The 16,482-nt window shown below is 44.1% G+C and overlaps 1 pseudogene; it reads left to right on the plus strand.

Annotated features, from left to right (window-relative positions):
• The first annotated feature begins 7,056 nt into the window (after positions 1-7,056).
• The window catches only part of LOC104993787, an 89,105-nt pseudogene continuing 79,679 nt past the window's right edge, over positions 7,057-16,482 (plus strand).

The following is a 16,482-nucleotide window of genomic DNA, read 5'->3' on the forward strand; positions in this document are numbered from 1 at the left end:
GAAGGGATAAGCTACCCACTTTAGTATTCTTGGGCTTCCCTAGTGGCTCAGACAGTAAAGAATCCTCCTGCAATGCAGGAGACCTGGGTTCAATCCCTGGGTTGGCAAGATCCCCTGGAGGAGGGTATGGCAACCCACTCCAGTATTCTTGCCTGGAGAATCCCCATGGACAGAGGAGCCTGGCAGGCTATAGTCCATGGAGTCAAAGAGTCAGACACGACTGAGCAACTAAGCACAGCACAGCACATGGGGAGCAGGAGGGAAGGGGGCAGATTGTCTCCAACTGAAAATGACTTGTTTAAAATAACCTCTTCTTCTCCCCATTTCCTCCCCACTCCGTTCTATTGCCCACTGAATGAAGTCAAAGACACTTGGATTTTCACTCAAAAACCTCAGGTTGGGATTCTGCTTACCTGTGCAGACCCATCACTCACCATTCCTCCTTGCACTCCACCCCACACTTCTCCTGCAGGCAGGCATTCATTATTTCCACCTCCTGCCCTATTCTCCTTGTCCCTCAAGGCTCAGTGTGGGTCCCCTAACTTGTGAAGCTTTTTCAGACCCTTCCATCCCCCCGAACAGGTGAATTTGTCCCTACATGAGATCCTTGGCACCACAGGGCACCATCTACCACAGCACTTAGAATGGTGGGAGTATCAACTCTAATGAACCACATAGAATATCAGCTCCTATGTCTTTGAATGACTCAGGGGCAATAATTATGCATCCCCAGCACTTAGTAAAATTCTGGCTCAAAGACATTGATTTAGTGATTGCTCTATCATATTCAAGTTCAATGAAGGATTAAAAAGTAAAAAATATAGAAAAGCTCATAGGCTCCACTAGCATGCCCTACAGAATTATCTGGAACTTCTGGCCAGAGAGACAGAGCTCTCAACTCTGTGGTCAATAGACCAGTCATCTGATCTTGGACAAGTCAATTCATCCCTCTGGTTTGCCTCAATTTCCTTATGTTTTAAAACAAAGTCTCTCACAATAGTTTGAGGCACAACTGAGTTACTACATGAAAGCACTTAGTGAGCTGCCATTAACTGTATGAACATGAAAGATTATTATTTCTTTTTAATAGTAAGATCCTTTAAGACATGGGCTTCCCAAGTGACAAGAATGGTAAAGTACCCACCTGCCAATACAGGAGACATAAAGGACATGGGTTCGATCCCTGGGTCAGGAAGATCCTCTGGAGAAGGGCATGGCAACTCACTCCAGTTTCCTTGCTCGGAAAATCCCATGGACAGAGGAGCCTGGCAAACTACAGTCCATGGTAGCCAAGAGTCAGACACTACTGAGGTGACTTAGCACACACATGCATGCCTTAAGACCGCCACTTTCCTGCACTGCGAGCAGCTTCTTACCACTGAGACACAGGGGAAGCTCAAAAATGTTGAACCAAAACATTTTGTTTTAATTTTTTATATTTTTATAGGATTCCTCTTTCCTTATATTGAAGCTTGGTCATATCCTAGTTGTGAAAGGCATTTTATTTGTTAGGGTTTTTTGCGCCTCTCTTGAAAAATAAGTCTTTTCATTTGATAAATCCTATCCTACCTAGACTCATTGTATTTCAATTCAGGAATGTTATGTTTCTTCCTGGGGAGAATTCAAAGAGTTTCTTTGATTTTCCTGAAGCAGGCCACACCCATAACAGGAGGACATTTTTTCTAATAGACTGTAGCCTGTAAATCTTGAATTTTAAAAACTGTGCACAATGATAACAATTAGGATAGAAAACTTTACAAGAGGAGCTTCTTCTAAAACGTATTCTTCATTTGAGACAAAAAAGAAATTGCAGTAGTCTTAAGGAAGTGTCATTGAAAGAAATCTCTAAAGAATTTAGCACTATTGTGGGTTGAATTGTGTCCCTCACAAAGGTCCTAAGCCCCTGTATCTATAAGTATGCCTTATTTGGAAATAGGAGCTTTGCAAATGTGTCCATGTTCAGATGAGGTCATACTGGATTTGAGTGGGTCCTAATCTAATAAGGGGCTTCCTAGGTGGCACTAGTGGTAAAGAACCTGCCTGCCAAGAGAAGGTATCAGTCCCTGAGTCAGGAAGATCCCCTGGGGCAAGCCATGGCAACCCACTCCAGTATTCTTGCCTGGAGAATACTATGGACAGAGGAGCCTGGTGGGCTACAGTCCATGGGGTCACAAAGAGTTGGACATGACTGAAACAACTTAGCATGCACACACTGATCTGATATGACTGGTGTCCTTATAAGAAGAGAAGAACAGACTCAGACAGGGAGAGAACATGTGAAGACAGAGGCAGAGACTGGCATGATGTAGCTACAAGCTGCACTGATGGCCTTTTCCTCCATTCCTCACTTGATTTTTCTCCAGAGGAGGAGAAAAAGTCACCTCCTTCTACAATATATAATTGGTGAGTCTAGGAAAAGGAATTCAACATGCTCAACAGGCTCCATCCTCCTTCTGTTTTTCTAGATTGCTTAAAGGAATGCATAGTTTTTGCTTCTCTATGCCTTATATTCGGAGAAGGCAATGGCACCCCACTCCAGTACTCTTGCCTGGAAAATCCCATGGACGGAGGAGCCTGGTGGGCTGCAGTCCATGGGGTCGAGAAGAGTCAGACACGATTGAGCAACTTCACTTTCACTTTTCACTTTCATGCATTGGAGAAGGAAATGGCAACCCACTCCAGTATTCTTGCCTGGAGAATCCCAGGGATGGCAGAGCCTGGTGGGCTGCCGTCTATGGGGTCGCACAGAGTCAGACACTACTGAAGCGACTTAGTAGTAGTAGTAGTAGTATGCCTTATATTTAGTGTGGCAAGCTGCAGCCCTAGGATAAGGCCCATGGTAGGTCCACTGTGCCAGTGATGGGGAGAGAGTCAAAATTTAAAGGCAAAATGTAAGCACACCCACTTGGCTTCTGATTGAAAGCCGTGTTCCCCAGTCAGCTTTATCAATCATAAGTGTAGTGTTTTAATATGCATTTACTGTATCTATCTCTGAACGGGCTTTAAACTCAAAAAGAGAAGTAGAAGATCATTTATTTCACCCAGGGAATTCAGAGTAGGGGATTCCAGAGCCTTATGGCATCATCAGTGATTGACAACTGAAGGGCAATATTGATTTTGAATAAAAAGAATTAGGTGGCAGCTCCAAAAATATCTGTTGTTCTAGATTTGCTCTTTACTGGAGTATATCATTAATGTCAGACACTTGGTATGCAGTGGCTGATTTTTTCCTCTAACGAACAGAAAACACAAGAAGAGGTTTATTCTCCAGGCAGAAACAGCAGTATACTTGGTCAAGAAAATAGCAAAATTCCCACTCTATGCCACAAAATTTAAGCCACAAAGACCTTCACCATCTTTCCCAGGTGGCAAAATGTTACTTGACTACACTAAAAGCTTCATTTTATTAGGGCCAGAACATAGGAAATAGCAAGTACTATAGATGTTTATGGTAAAATACAGGCAAGCTAGGAGATGAGAGAGAAATCCCATTAAAATGGCAGACTTGTGAGTTCCTTGTGTGCGCTCTCTGCTCAGTTGTTCCCAACTCTTTGCGACCCCACGGACTGAAGCCCACCAGTCTCCTCTGTCTGTGGGATGTTTGGGGCAAGAATACTGGAGTGCATTGCCATTCCCATCTCCAGAGGATCTTCCCTGACCCAGGAATTGACCCCAAGTCTTCTGAGTCTCTCACATTTCAGGCAGATTCTTTACCTCTAAGCCTTTGGGGAAGCCCTGAGTTCCATGAGTACCAGTGGTTGAAGTCTATTCATGCTTATCTCCCAAAAGTGAATGTTAACTTACTGTACCTTAAACTTCCCACCACTTAAAAAAAAGCACAACAACTGGTGAGCCTCTGAATTTTGGAGGCAACATACATTGCATTTGGCTTGCCACTTTCACCCATCTGGGAGGTAAACTATCAGCTTGAAGTGGAGTACACAAGAGGAGAAGGCTCTCTGCCTGGTCAAGGCTATAATGCAGTAAGTTCTTAGACTGACCTGTGATGACCCAGCAGGTCCAACAGTACTTAGGGTATCTGTGCCAGTTCAGAATGCTACAGGCATTCATAGCAAGCCTCAGCACAAGACTGATGATAAAAAAAAAAAAAAAAAAACTTTGAAGCATAACAACAAATCCAGGTATTATTCAGCAAATATCTGCATTCCTCTTAAAAAACATTGTGTGGATTGTGATTGGGCCCTGTTGGACAATAAATGACTGAAAATATGACAGAAAATAAGCACTCACACCTACCTGAGCACTGCGAACAAGGTGTTATATAATCCACCAGCCATAAAGTGCATGGCCAGCAGCTTTCCAACATCAGATGAAAATGTATATGCAGGACCAGGACAATAGATTCTTCAAGCACCAATAAAGGCTTCCACCCCCAGAATGTGCACTCCTGCCATAATCCGTCTCCTCCATCAGCCCATCCCGTTAGCCTCATGGGAAGGTACCTCTGATTAGCACTGACACACAAGCACTGTGGTTTTCTATAGCTCCACCCAGGAACCGTCAGTTGTGTATGTGCTGAGAAACCCTGTGCTAGGCTCTGCGATAGGGATGTAGGAATAAAGATGCCATTCTGGCCTGCAAGGGAGGTGGGGAGGGAACTTCGTGCTCCCCTGTCTTTGTACCATGATGAGGAAACAAGAAGAGGGACCACCTGACCAGCTCGTAGGATCAGGGAAGACAGTTTCACCTCAGCTAATTTCTAAGGATAAGTAGGAAATAACCATCTGGACAGGAGAGGCAGAAAAGGGTCCAAATAAGAAAACATGTTTGCAGATGTCAGACTCTGGGAGGGGAGCGCTGTGTCAGGGACTCTAGGCAGTCTTGTGTGGCCAGAATACATGCTATGATAAGGTGGAGAGATTAAGAGATAGCTAGAAGGCTAGGGGGAGCCAAGTCCCAGTCATATTAAGGAGCTCTTAAAGAATTTTAGGGCTTCCCAGGGGAGGCTAGTGGTAAAGAACCTGCCTGCCAATGCCGGAGTCATAAGAGACACAGGTTCAATCCCTGGGTCGGGAAGATCCCTGGAGGAGGACATGGCAACCCACTCCAGTATTCTTGCCTGGAGAATCCCATGGACAGAGGAGCCCGGTGAGGTACAGTCCATGGGATTGCAAAGAGTTGGGCATTACTGAAGCGACTTGGCATCAGCAGCAAAGGATTTTAAGTAAGGTAAAAACACGATTAGATTTAATTCTAGAAAGATAGTCAGAGATGATATGGCAAATAGATTGGAGGAATAAGACACTGAAAAGGGCGACTAGTTGAGGGGTGGTAACTCTAAGAGAGCTGAGAAATGATGTGAGTGGAATGAAGTAGGGCAGGAGCAAAACCATAGGGAGGGAAAGAGAGACTGAGAGATGATGAAGTGGAAAAGGCATTGATGATTATGGCATGGATACCATGTGTAAGATACTTACTTTTATTATCTTTTTATTAATACTATCCCTTTCCATCCCAACAACAGACACAGAGGGTCATTACACTTTTATCATTTTACACTCAAGGAATTTAAGGCTAAAGGGTCCAAGGTCCTTTAAGGCTAACTTGTCCGAGGTCACATAACTGGTAAGTGGCAGAAGCAACATTTGAAGATAGACACAGCAGATGCCAAAGTGACTGTCTTTCCACAGGGGCATTGTCAGGAGAGAGCAATTGGCCAGGTGGCAGTGGTCAGGCAGTCCCGCTTCATGCCACTCACATCCTACGGTTGGGATCATCTGTGGCACTGCACACGCCCATCGTGGTATAGTCCTGTATAAGCACCACCTGAAAAGCTCTTGATAGCGAGTTGAGTTGTATTGAGTAGTCATTGTTGCTGCTGTGTCAGCCATTAGAGAGTAAAGCAAGTTGCCTTGTTGCTGAGAATAAAGAATATCTGCAGTTCCTAGGCTCCTCGCATGTTCTTCCAGCTTCCCTGCTTGTTCCTCGCCTGCCCTCTGTTCAACAAACAGTGAGATACAGTGAGACAGCCGTGTAGCACCCAACTGAGTGTACTAAAAGCATGACTAAGTCCAAAATGAACTCAGGTCAAGTCCTTTCCTTACTTCACAGTCCTAATGCTATTTCTCAAGCCACATGGTACACACTTAGGGTTCTATACCTAATTTTTCACTTCCTGTGGTCAAGCTGATTTCTTAGCACATAGGAGATAATTAATAGTAGCTAAAGAAGAAGAAAAATCATAGCAGAAATATGAAAGAGTAAAAAAAAAAACTTTTATTTGATACTACCAAGAATCAGAGAAATGCAAATTAAGAAAAATTATATTCTTATTCTAATTTCTGCCTATCAAATTGACTAGTGATGGGTAACTTGGTATGATCTTTCTGAAAAGTGATTTGACGTTATCCATTGTCTTTAAAAAGTCATGCTCTTTGATGACTACTCAGTTATTTCCTTAAGATGAGAACCTAAGTAAAGATTTATGGACAAAGATATTCATCTCAGCTTTTTTTATAGTCTAAGCAGAAAAAGAGATGGGGGCAATTTTCCAAAAACAGGTGAAAGACATGAGAAAATTACTCCAATACAACACTAAGTGAAAAAAGAATTTAATAAATACAACTGTATGTACAGGAAGCTCCTCATGCTGTGTACACAGAGTTCCCAGCTAGAGCTTAAGCAATATGTACCCTTGGGATTGAGGCATGTCTGGAAATGGCGGGTGGAAGGATGGAATGACTCCAGCAGAATTGTCCTGGGAGAGCAATTAGCAACGGGAGCGGGGGGCCAAGACACAGAGCCCTATGCATAGGCAGGGCAGGGGCTGCTCTGGGAAAGACAGGTGTCCGTCGCTTTAGTTCCTTGGGAACTCAGAATATATCTGAGCCAAGAGCGAGGAGGTTCTGCTGTTTAGATTATGTGACAGTATAGCAAATGACCCCCAAATTTAGTGGCTTAAAGGAGCAGTTGATCTTGTTCCTTCATGGTTCCTTGCACTAACTGGGCAGTTCTCCATCAGGGTCTCTTATGTGGTTGCAGTCAAGTGTCTACTGGGGCTGGAGTCACTTGAAGGCTGGGCTCTGGAAATCCAAGATGGCGCTCCCACATGCCTGGCAGTTGGTACTGACTGTGTCCTCAGACGGGACTGTCAACTGGAACACCTACATATGGACCCTCTATAAGGCCTCACATCATATGGTGGTTGGTTCCAAGAGAAAGGAGCCCAAGAACAAGCATTCCAAGAGACCCAAGTAGCAGTGGCAAGCTTATTATGACCTAGTCCCAGAACGTACTTTTGGACACATCCTATTGGTAGTAGGAGAAGGCAATGGCACCCCACTCCAGTGTTCTTGCCTGGAGAATCCCAGGGATGGGGGAGCCTGGTGGGCCGCTGTCTATGGTGTCGCAGAGAGTCGGACACGACTGAAGCGACTTCACTTTCACTTTTCACTTTCATGCACTGGAGAAGGAAATGGCAACCTGCTCCAGCGTTCTTGCCTGGAGAATCCCAGGGATAGGGGAGCCTGATGGGCTGCCGTCTATGGGGTTGCACAGAGTCGGACACGACTGCAGCGACTTAGCAGTAGCAGTACTGGTAGTAATCACTAGGACCAGCCCAGATTCGAAGAATTGGGACTAGATTTCAATTCTTGCTATGAGGGGCAGCAAGTGTTTGAAGGCAGAGGTAGAGCTGATGTTGGCCATTTTTCAAGCCTATTTACCACAAATGTTTTCAATAAAAAGTTCTGGCAGAAATTGCTATGTAGAACCTAAAGTGGGTTTTTTTGTACCCTAAAGTATAAGCCAAAAGGGGTAGAGCCTCCCATCTCTATAGGGATGTCAGCTTGGCTTTTGTTTCCTGCAGGCTCCAGAGTGCTCACCTGGGCTGTGTACTTGGAAGATGGCTCCACAGCACCAGGAGGGGCCAAAGTCAATGGCAGCTGTAAGATGCATGACGACGACCATTAGGAAAAGCTTTGAAGGTGGGCCCTGGCAGCAAAAGCAGGGCACAGTCAGAGGCCTGGAGGCCTCCTGAGCAAATATTGCTGTAAAGACCACAATTCTGAAAATACAAAAAACAAAGGAGTTGTTCCTCAGTTCATCTGAGAAATTCCTTAGAACTTTCCAGAACTAATTCAGAAAGCCTTTGCAAAAGAGGGGGAGCCAATAAAGTATATAACTACTAATATCAACCCATTGTTTTCATGCCAGCTTGATGTAAAGCAGGTTCTATGAGTTAAATGAACACTTATGTTTCTATGCACACACATGTAAATGTACACGGACAAAGAAAAAAATGTATTGGAAGAATTTATACCAAAATGTTAACAATGTTTCTGCAAACTCTGATGTCAGATCTTTTTGATATCAGGACAGTGTTTTTAATCCCCTTCTTTGTATATTTTTCCGTATGTTCCCAATTTTCTAGGATGAAGCCTAATGCTTGTATAACTAGAAATACAAAAGCGACATGTATCTTTAGTGACGAGGATTGCTCAGAGGTCATGGGGGAAGGTCTCTCCAGCCCAGGCCCTGGCTCTAGATACAACAAACAAGGCAGCCAACAACCTCTACAACAGATTTGGCCTCCAGAACGGCCCAGGGGAGCAATGAGCACAGCAGGTCAAGAGCCACTGGGTAAGTATGTCCAGACTGACCCCAGGTGGACTCCCACCAGCTTGTCATCCCTCAGGTTAACCTACCCAGGCCCCCAGAAGTTGTGCTTTGCTTACATGCACATCATAGGCGTTTTACTCCCACACACATCAGTAGCTGTTCGTCAAACCATTTCATCACACTCAACTCCTTCAACCCAGTCCTCGTGAGTTCTCTTTATTTAGCCCCAAGACATCTTTCTAACCTCCTGGAAGTCTAAAACACCACTTCTGCTTCCAACTCAAGGGCAAGTTTCTCACTTTCCCATAGATCTATCATCCACTCATTCTGTTCAATTTCCCACACCTTTGGAAGGGGGGGATGCGGGGGGAGAGGGGAAACAGGGAGGATGAAAAGAAAGCAAAAAGAAGGTGAAGCCATCCAAAGTCTGGTGATCAGTGACAGAGACAAGCACCCAGCATCTGAACACCCTGAGCAGCATCGTGGCTGTGCTCCTGGAGCACCCCAAGCTTTCCAGGAGCACATCATCATGGAGCAGGAGCACAAGCAGCAGGAGGAAGAAGATGCAGGAAGAGAAAATGAAGGAAGAACAGGAGAGAAGGAAGAAAAAGAAGCTGGAGAAGAGAATGTCACTGGGAAAGACCAAGGGACAAATCTTGATGTTGCAGGAGAAGCTTTGGCACTATAGGAAGAAAAGCACCTGCCTTTCCTGTAGCTCAAGAAAGTTCTCCATAAAGCAAAAAAAAACAAAGGCAAAAGGAAAACTGAGAAAGTGTCTCTCGCTCCATCTGGCTTGAAGCCCACACCTTATCCTCTAGACCTAAGAGGATGGAAATTTGGCCCTGGGGGAGATCTGTGGGCTGTAATATAGTTACAGTCATCTGTTCACAGAGAAAGAAGGCATTTCTCTTCCTAAAATGTCTGAGCTGATGTGTCTGCTTTTTCATGCTTTCCATCATTGCCTATTATGGACTGAATTGTGTCCTCCCAAAATGCTGAAGCCCTAATCCTCAATGTGACTCTTGGAGATAGAGCATTGAAGGGGATGCACGGGTGTGTGCTTAGTCACTTCAGTCATGTCCAACTCTTTGTGACCCCATGGCCTGTTGCCCACCAGACTTGTCTGTCCATAGGGTTCTCTAGGCAAGAATACAGAAGTGGATTGCCATACCCTCCTCCAGGAGATCTTCCCAAGCCAGGGATCAAACCCTTGTCTCCTGCATCTCCTGCATTGCAAGCAGATTCTTTACCCATTGAGCCACCTAGGAAGCCCATTGAAGGGGATAGTTAAGGTTATATAAGGCAATCAGTCCTGAATATTCATTGGAAGGACTGATGCTGAAGCTGAAGCTCCAATACTTTGACCACCTGATGTAAAGAACCAACTCATTGGAAAAGACCCTGATGTTGGGGAAGACTGGCAGAGGAGGAGATGGTTAGATGGCATCACCAACTCAATGAACACAAATCTGAGCAAACTGCGGGAGATAGTGAAGGCCAGGGAAGCCTGGTGTGCTGCAGTCCATGGCGTCACAAAGAGTCAAACACAACTTAGCAACTGAATGACAACAACAAGGCTATAAGGGTGGGGCCTTAATCCAATTAGATTAGGGGCCCTTACAAGAGTAAGAGACACCAGGAGGGCATGCAACAGAGAAAAGACCATATGAAGACACAGCAAGAAGTCAGGCATCTGAGAGCCAAGGACAGAAGCCACAGGAGAAACCAAACCTACTGATACCTGATCTTAGACTTCTAGCATCCAGAACTGTGAGAAATAAATTTCTCACAGTTTAAGCCACCCAGTCTGTGGCATCCAATTATGGCTGCTCTAGCAGACTAAGGCATGGTCCAAAGAGGAAAAAGAATACATGTTCACATCTCTCTTTGGCCTTGATAAACCCCTAAGGAGCCAGGTAGTAGGAAGATCAGAACTGAAGCTGGGGACATGGTGGCAAACCTCTACTAGCTAGGGTAGCCTGGAGAACATTCCTCTACCACAGAGGCCAGGACTGTCAGCGTGTTTGAGACCCCTGCACTAACCAGCCATCAGGCAGGAGCAACCACTCACATTGGAGGGAGTAAGAGGGCTTCTATCTAAGCTGAACACAGGCTCTCAGCCAGTCTGACTGAAGAAGGAGAAAAAGAACAAAACTCAAGTGACTTCTACCAGCCACACACAACAGCCCTGTTAGAGAATGGTATCCATCAGGGAAACCAAGTTCACCACAGATGGTCCAAAACAAAACCAAAAAGATTTTGTAAAAGGACTGTTGGAAAGAAAAGGGACAGAGATAAGGCAACAGATGAGAATCCTGGAGCACCAAACACTGGCAACGGCAGTGAGCTCTTAGCACCCCAAGGGCTGGAGGGACAGGATGGGGCCAAGACTGTGTCAGTGAAGCTATGAAAACCAGCAGGACACCAACCACAAAATGCTGCCAGGAACGTGGCACTGGGGTAGCAAAGTAATACCCAGCACCTCTCTCTTCCCACTGCTCCACCTCCTGTCAGGGCCTCCCATGAGCCAAGCTGGTCCTCAAGGGAGTGATTCCACGTGATGCAGTCCACAAGGGTCCATCTTGGGATTCCAGAGCAAAGCAAAGAGAGTCAAAAATGGATCAGGGAGCAAATAGAAAAGGTTGTAATAATATTAATAATTTTATAGCTGGATAGGTAAGTAGATAGAGAAAGAGATATGTTATTATCCCCAGTGTTTCAAATAAGGGAAGTGAGCCTGGAAAGTTAGGTATTTGCTCAATGTCTTCTAAACACCACATTGTATCAATACTGCTTGGAACTCACGGAGATGGGCAAGTAGATGACCTGGTAAGCACCAGGAGGCAAGTCAAGTATTATGTCAAGTATGTCACACACTATGACAGGACATGGCTGGGAGCCCAAACAGTGGCTGGGGGAGAAGGAGCTGTCAGACAGGCTTCTCAGAAAAGGTGACTCCTGAGCAGTCTTTTTTTTTATATATATGAAATATTGGCTATTTCCCCCCTGTTGTAAAATATGTCCTTGAGCCTATCTTACAAGAGTTTTTACCTCCCTCCCCTCTTCCTCTTTCCACTGGTAAACACTAGTTTGTTCTCTGTATCTGGGAGTCGGCTTCTTTTGCGTTATAATCACTAGTTTGTTATATCTTTTAGATTCCACAAATAAATAGTATCGTATAGTCTTTGTCTTTCTCTATTAACAATTAATTTCACTTAGCATATGACCTTCAAGTCCATTCTTGTTGCTGCAAATAGCAAGATTTCATTTTTTTATGGCCTTTCGTGAGCATCTGACCACACAGCAACCCTCACCTTCTCTGAATTTTGATAGTCCCTGAGTTTGAACCGTTCAATTCAGTATTTAACTTTCTAAAGATAGTATTATTCTTCAGATTCTTCTGTGTAATAGATTTTTTTCCCAGCTTTCTGATTATTTTGTATTACCCCTGACAAACAGCACCCAGTAAGTCTTTAGAAGACCTTTGTTGATTGGTTTATAACTCTTGTTTGTTTAGAGTATTTTTCTCTGTGTTAAGTAAAAAAAGAATTCCCCCTTTCAGCCTGTGGTGAATGATAGGGTCTTACTAGAGCATTTCAAAATGTCCCCTGCAGCTCCTGGGCCCTGGTGGCCAAGCTGGGGACATGACCCTGGCTGAGCCCTTCTCCATCCCCTATTCAGCACTGCCCCCTGTCTTTTCTTCACTTCCTTAGATGGGGACATAGATAGCCTGACTCCTCAACAGGAGTCACTGTTATTTCTATTAGCAAAGCTTGCTTGTAGATCCTCAAGACATCTATCAACCTTGTCTCTAACCCAAAGCATTTCCTGATTTTATCATTTCTAATTACTATGATGGAGGTGTGTTAAAACTGTAGATTCTTTTTCCTCTGGAGATTTGTAAAAGGAGAAGACTATTCTCTGCTGGAGATTGGTTTCTGGGTGGTGTGGCCAAAAGACTGGGGTGGAGTCTGTCCATCTCTCCCAGTCATTTCCACAATTTCTGAGCAAAACCACCCTCCACTGACAGTCATGTTCACAGGGCTCACACGAGTCAATTAAATGACCTGCAGCCCAGAGGAGAAGCTGACTTCAGCTGAAAATAGTTCCCCCATGTCCTAAGTTCAAGGGCCTTGCCTTAAATACTTAGTACAGTCAGATAAGACACATACAGTTCTTCTTCAGAAAAGTACTAATGCTAGGAAAGAACAGGATGGAATTAGAACATTTCATTATTTACAAAATCCCCTGACACCGGGCCACTGGTTACTGGAGGCTAATGCTTTCTGGGAAGCAAATGTTCAAAGATAGATGACTATAAATATTGTTAATAGGGTGGAAGACACATTTATTCATTCATTCATTTGTTCATTCATATGTTCATGTATGGCAGATTTTGATAGAAATACTCTGGATTTCTATTCATAAAACAACAGACTAGAGTTGTCAACATGGATTAACCTGGAGAGCTCAGTTTCTGGTTAGTCACCCACTCCAGGAAACCATCTCCAGCCTCCTGTGTATAGATTATGCCTCTTCCCCAAAAATGCATCATGCAGTGCAGGCACCTATTATCTGATCTGTGTCTCTAACCAGGCAATTAGCTCATTATTATGGCCCTATCATCTGCACAGTGCCTTGCACCTAACAGTTGCTTAATAAATACGTGTCAAATGATTGAACAAAAGAGACCTGGAGTGAGTATTCATGTGTATATTCATTTATTGATTCATTTATTCAATCCCTAAAAATACCTGGAAAAAATCTTTATCTAGGAGCTTTATAAAGAGAACAAAAATGCTAAACTCAGAATGACTGATCTCACACATAGGGATGGAAATTGGCTCAGCTAAGTTGGATGTGTCTCAGACAGACCAGTAAATGGGTAGATTCCAGTGTGGGGGTGATTGGAAACTAGATGAATGGACAGATGGGTAGACAAAATGACTCTGAAGACTTGCAACAGAATCACAAGACTAATTTTCAGCTTCAGACAAGCATGGCTGGGGGAATCATCCCCTCTTGTTCCAGTTTACAGTCTCTTTTTGTATTCTCTAGGGATAGAAATGCCTCCATTAGGCAAATGTCACTTCCATCCCCTGCAGTCTACCTGCCATCCATAAATTTATCTATATTCATTCTCCATCTTCCATCTTCAGCCTCTTTCTCTTGACTCACTGTGATTTCATAAATGTGGTCAAGATTCTCTATTACATTTAACCACCCCCACTTGATTCTGTATCCTATAGAGTTACTTCCTAACTCCTTTCATTTCCTTCATACCCAAGATTCCCTTAAGAGCGTCTTCACTTACCGCCTTCACCTCTGAATCACTTTTCAAGCCACTGAATCTTGGTTTCGACACTATTTCATAGAAACTGCTCTTTCCATATTATTTGCTAAACCAGTAGATATCTCTTAGTCCTTTTTCCTGACCTCTACAGCTCTTACCACTGTTAACCAAACCTTCCTAAAGGTCTGCCCCCATGGGATTCAATGGTGTAATTCTTGAAGAGATTTTCCTACACTGCTTCAGATCTTGATCCTTAACTGTTGAGGCTCCTCAAGGTTCCCCCTCTAACTGTCAGTTCTTCTTTTTTCAAACACTAATCCTACTTGAAGTCGTTCAAATCCATGTCTTCAAAGACCATCCATATTCTTGTGCCTCCAAAAGTCTGTCTCTTCATCCCAGAGCCTTCTCTAAGCACCAAAGCTCTGCATGGAGATACCTGCTGGACTTCTTCACCCAGATGTGCCAGAGGCAGTTCACACTCAACGTGTTTAAAATTGCTCTTGTCAACTTCCTCCAAACTCTACTGCTTGCTTCCATGTTCCCCACCCCTGTGAATGTCACCTCCATCCATCAGTCACTCAAACCAGAGTCATTTCAAAACCTGGGAATCCCCTTTGCCTCCCTCATCTCTAACTAGTCAACAAGATGTATCAATTCCACTTTCTTAAAGTTTGTTTAAATCTTAAATTTCATCTAATTCTCTCCATTCTCACATCTGCTGCCTTAATTCAGGCCACCATCATCTCTTGCCTGGATTAATATAGTCTTCAAGCTCTTCTTATCCCCAGGTTTTATTTTCTACTTTGCAACCAAAATTATCTTTCTGAAGGACAAAACAGCCCATGAAAAGAATCTCTTCTCTCTCCCACCTTCAACTCACCTAAAATATGTTACAGACTCTTCTGCAGACCTCAGGGCTAGTCCTTGTCCTGACATTCAAGGATATGCCCGTATCTCCAGTCCTGCCTCCAGGCTTCAGTTACATCTCTCCATCTCAATCTTTTTGTAGTCTCTGGACCATGTTACTTCTCATTTTCTGGCCTTTGCTTCTGCTGGCTCTTACCTAGATTATCTTTCTCTCTCCCTTCTATACTTATCAAATTTCAACTCATTTTTAAACCCAGCTCAGATATCACCTTTTCAGAGAAGTTCTCTTTTACTCCAAGATTGAGTGAAGAGCTATCTATGTGTTCTTATGATTTAAACCTATGGTGTCTTTCCTCTGTAGTTACCAAAAACCGTGAGAAATCTGAAAGTTTTAACCACAGAGTCCCGTAGTACATAGTACATGTCAGACATTTCACAAATTTTTTGTGAACAAGTTAATGATCCATACATAGAATGAAGGATGGATGAGAGGGAGGAGAGTTGAGTAGTTAAATCATCTGTAACTCTTAATTTCACTCCACATTGCATATCCATCATGCCCTCTAGTGACTGATGGAGTCATTGTAGGTTTAGAGGACATTGGGCCAATCAGTAAACACAGACTGAGAACCTAATATGTGAAATGCCCAGTGCTGGAAGCTGAACAGGCTCAGAATCCAGCAGAGCAATAACACGTGTACCAAAGGATCACTCTATGGTGGGTGCTGTGTAAAGCAAACAGCCAGGTAAAGTAGAAATGACAACAGTTTGGGTGTAAACAGTCTAACACTCTCAAGTACCAGCTGAACAAATTTTCAAAGCTTCTCTAGGCCTAAGATTTCTCATCTATAAACACTGGGTTCACAATACCTACATCTCATGATTTTGGGGAACACTGAAAAAAATCGTTCATTCCAGGCATGTGAAAGCTTCCTTACAGAGCCTGATGAACTTGATAAACCTCCACAAAAGCTACCTCTTTCCTCTCCAGCTGCTTGCTCGCGCACAAATCTGTGACGCCCCCTGAGACTTATAAGAGCTGAATTGAAATGAAGAGAAGGAAGCTTCATCCATGCCTGGGGAGCTGGCACATCTTTAAAACCTTGGTATTAAAAAGTTGGTGACTCCCAGGAGTCCATGTGGTTCCCAGGAAAGCGCTCCTGGAACCTGAAGCCATCTCTGCAGGCATTGAACAGGACTGAATGCAGCTGAAGCATTCATGTCTCCCCTTCCTGGCTAACAGGACCATGACCCCTGCTGTGGGCCCAGGTCTCCCTTTTATGGCCTCTGGAGACGACCATGGTGTCCTTTTCTGCCAAAGATGTCAATTGCTGTCCCTAAGCTACAGGACACTATCAAAACTCCTTAGCATGACGTGAAGTCCTCTAAGGCCCAGGCTCCTCTGCACCTACACCCACCTGCATTCTCTACTCCATCCACACTAGGCCCTGATGTGAGCCGTGGTCCCCAAACATCTTGTCCTCCAGCTCCTCTGGTGCCGGGGTCCAGCCCCGGCTGATCCAGGGAGTTCGAAGCAGGGACGGCGTCGGCGAGGATCAGGCTACAATAGCTTCAATTAGATATTAATTAGAGATATAAAGAGTAATAGAATGAGGATAGCTCAGCAGGAAAATTCAGTGGAGAAAAGAGGCTAAGTAGCTTGGTTTACACGGGAGACCAATAAAACTTAAAGACAAGAAGTTTGCACCACTTACGTAGGCCGCAGGCGTCCTTCCATTCTC

This window comes from Bison bison, unplaced genomic scaffold (genome assembly GCF_000754665.1).
Source record: "Bison bison bison isolate TAMUID 2011002044 unplaced genomic scaffold, Bison_UMD1.0 scf7180017864244, whole genome shotgun sequence".
NCBI lineage: Eukaryota > Metazoa > Chordata > Mammalia > Artiodactyla > Bovidae > Bison > Bison bison.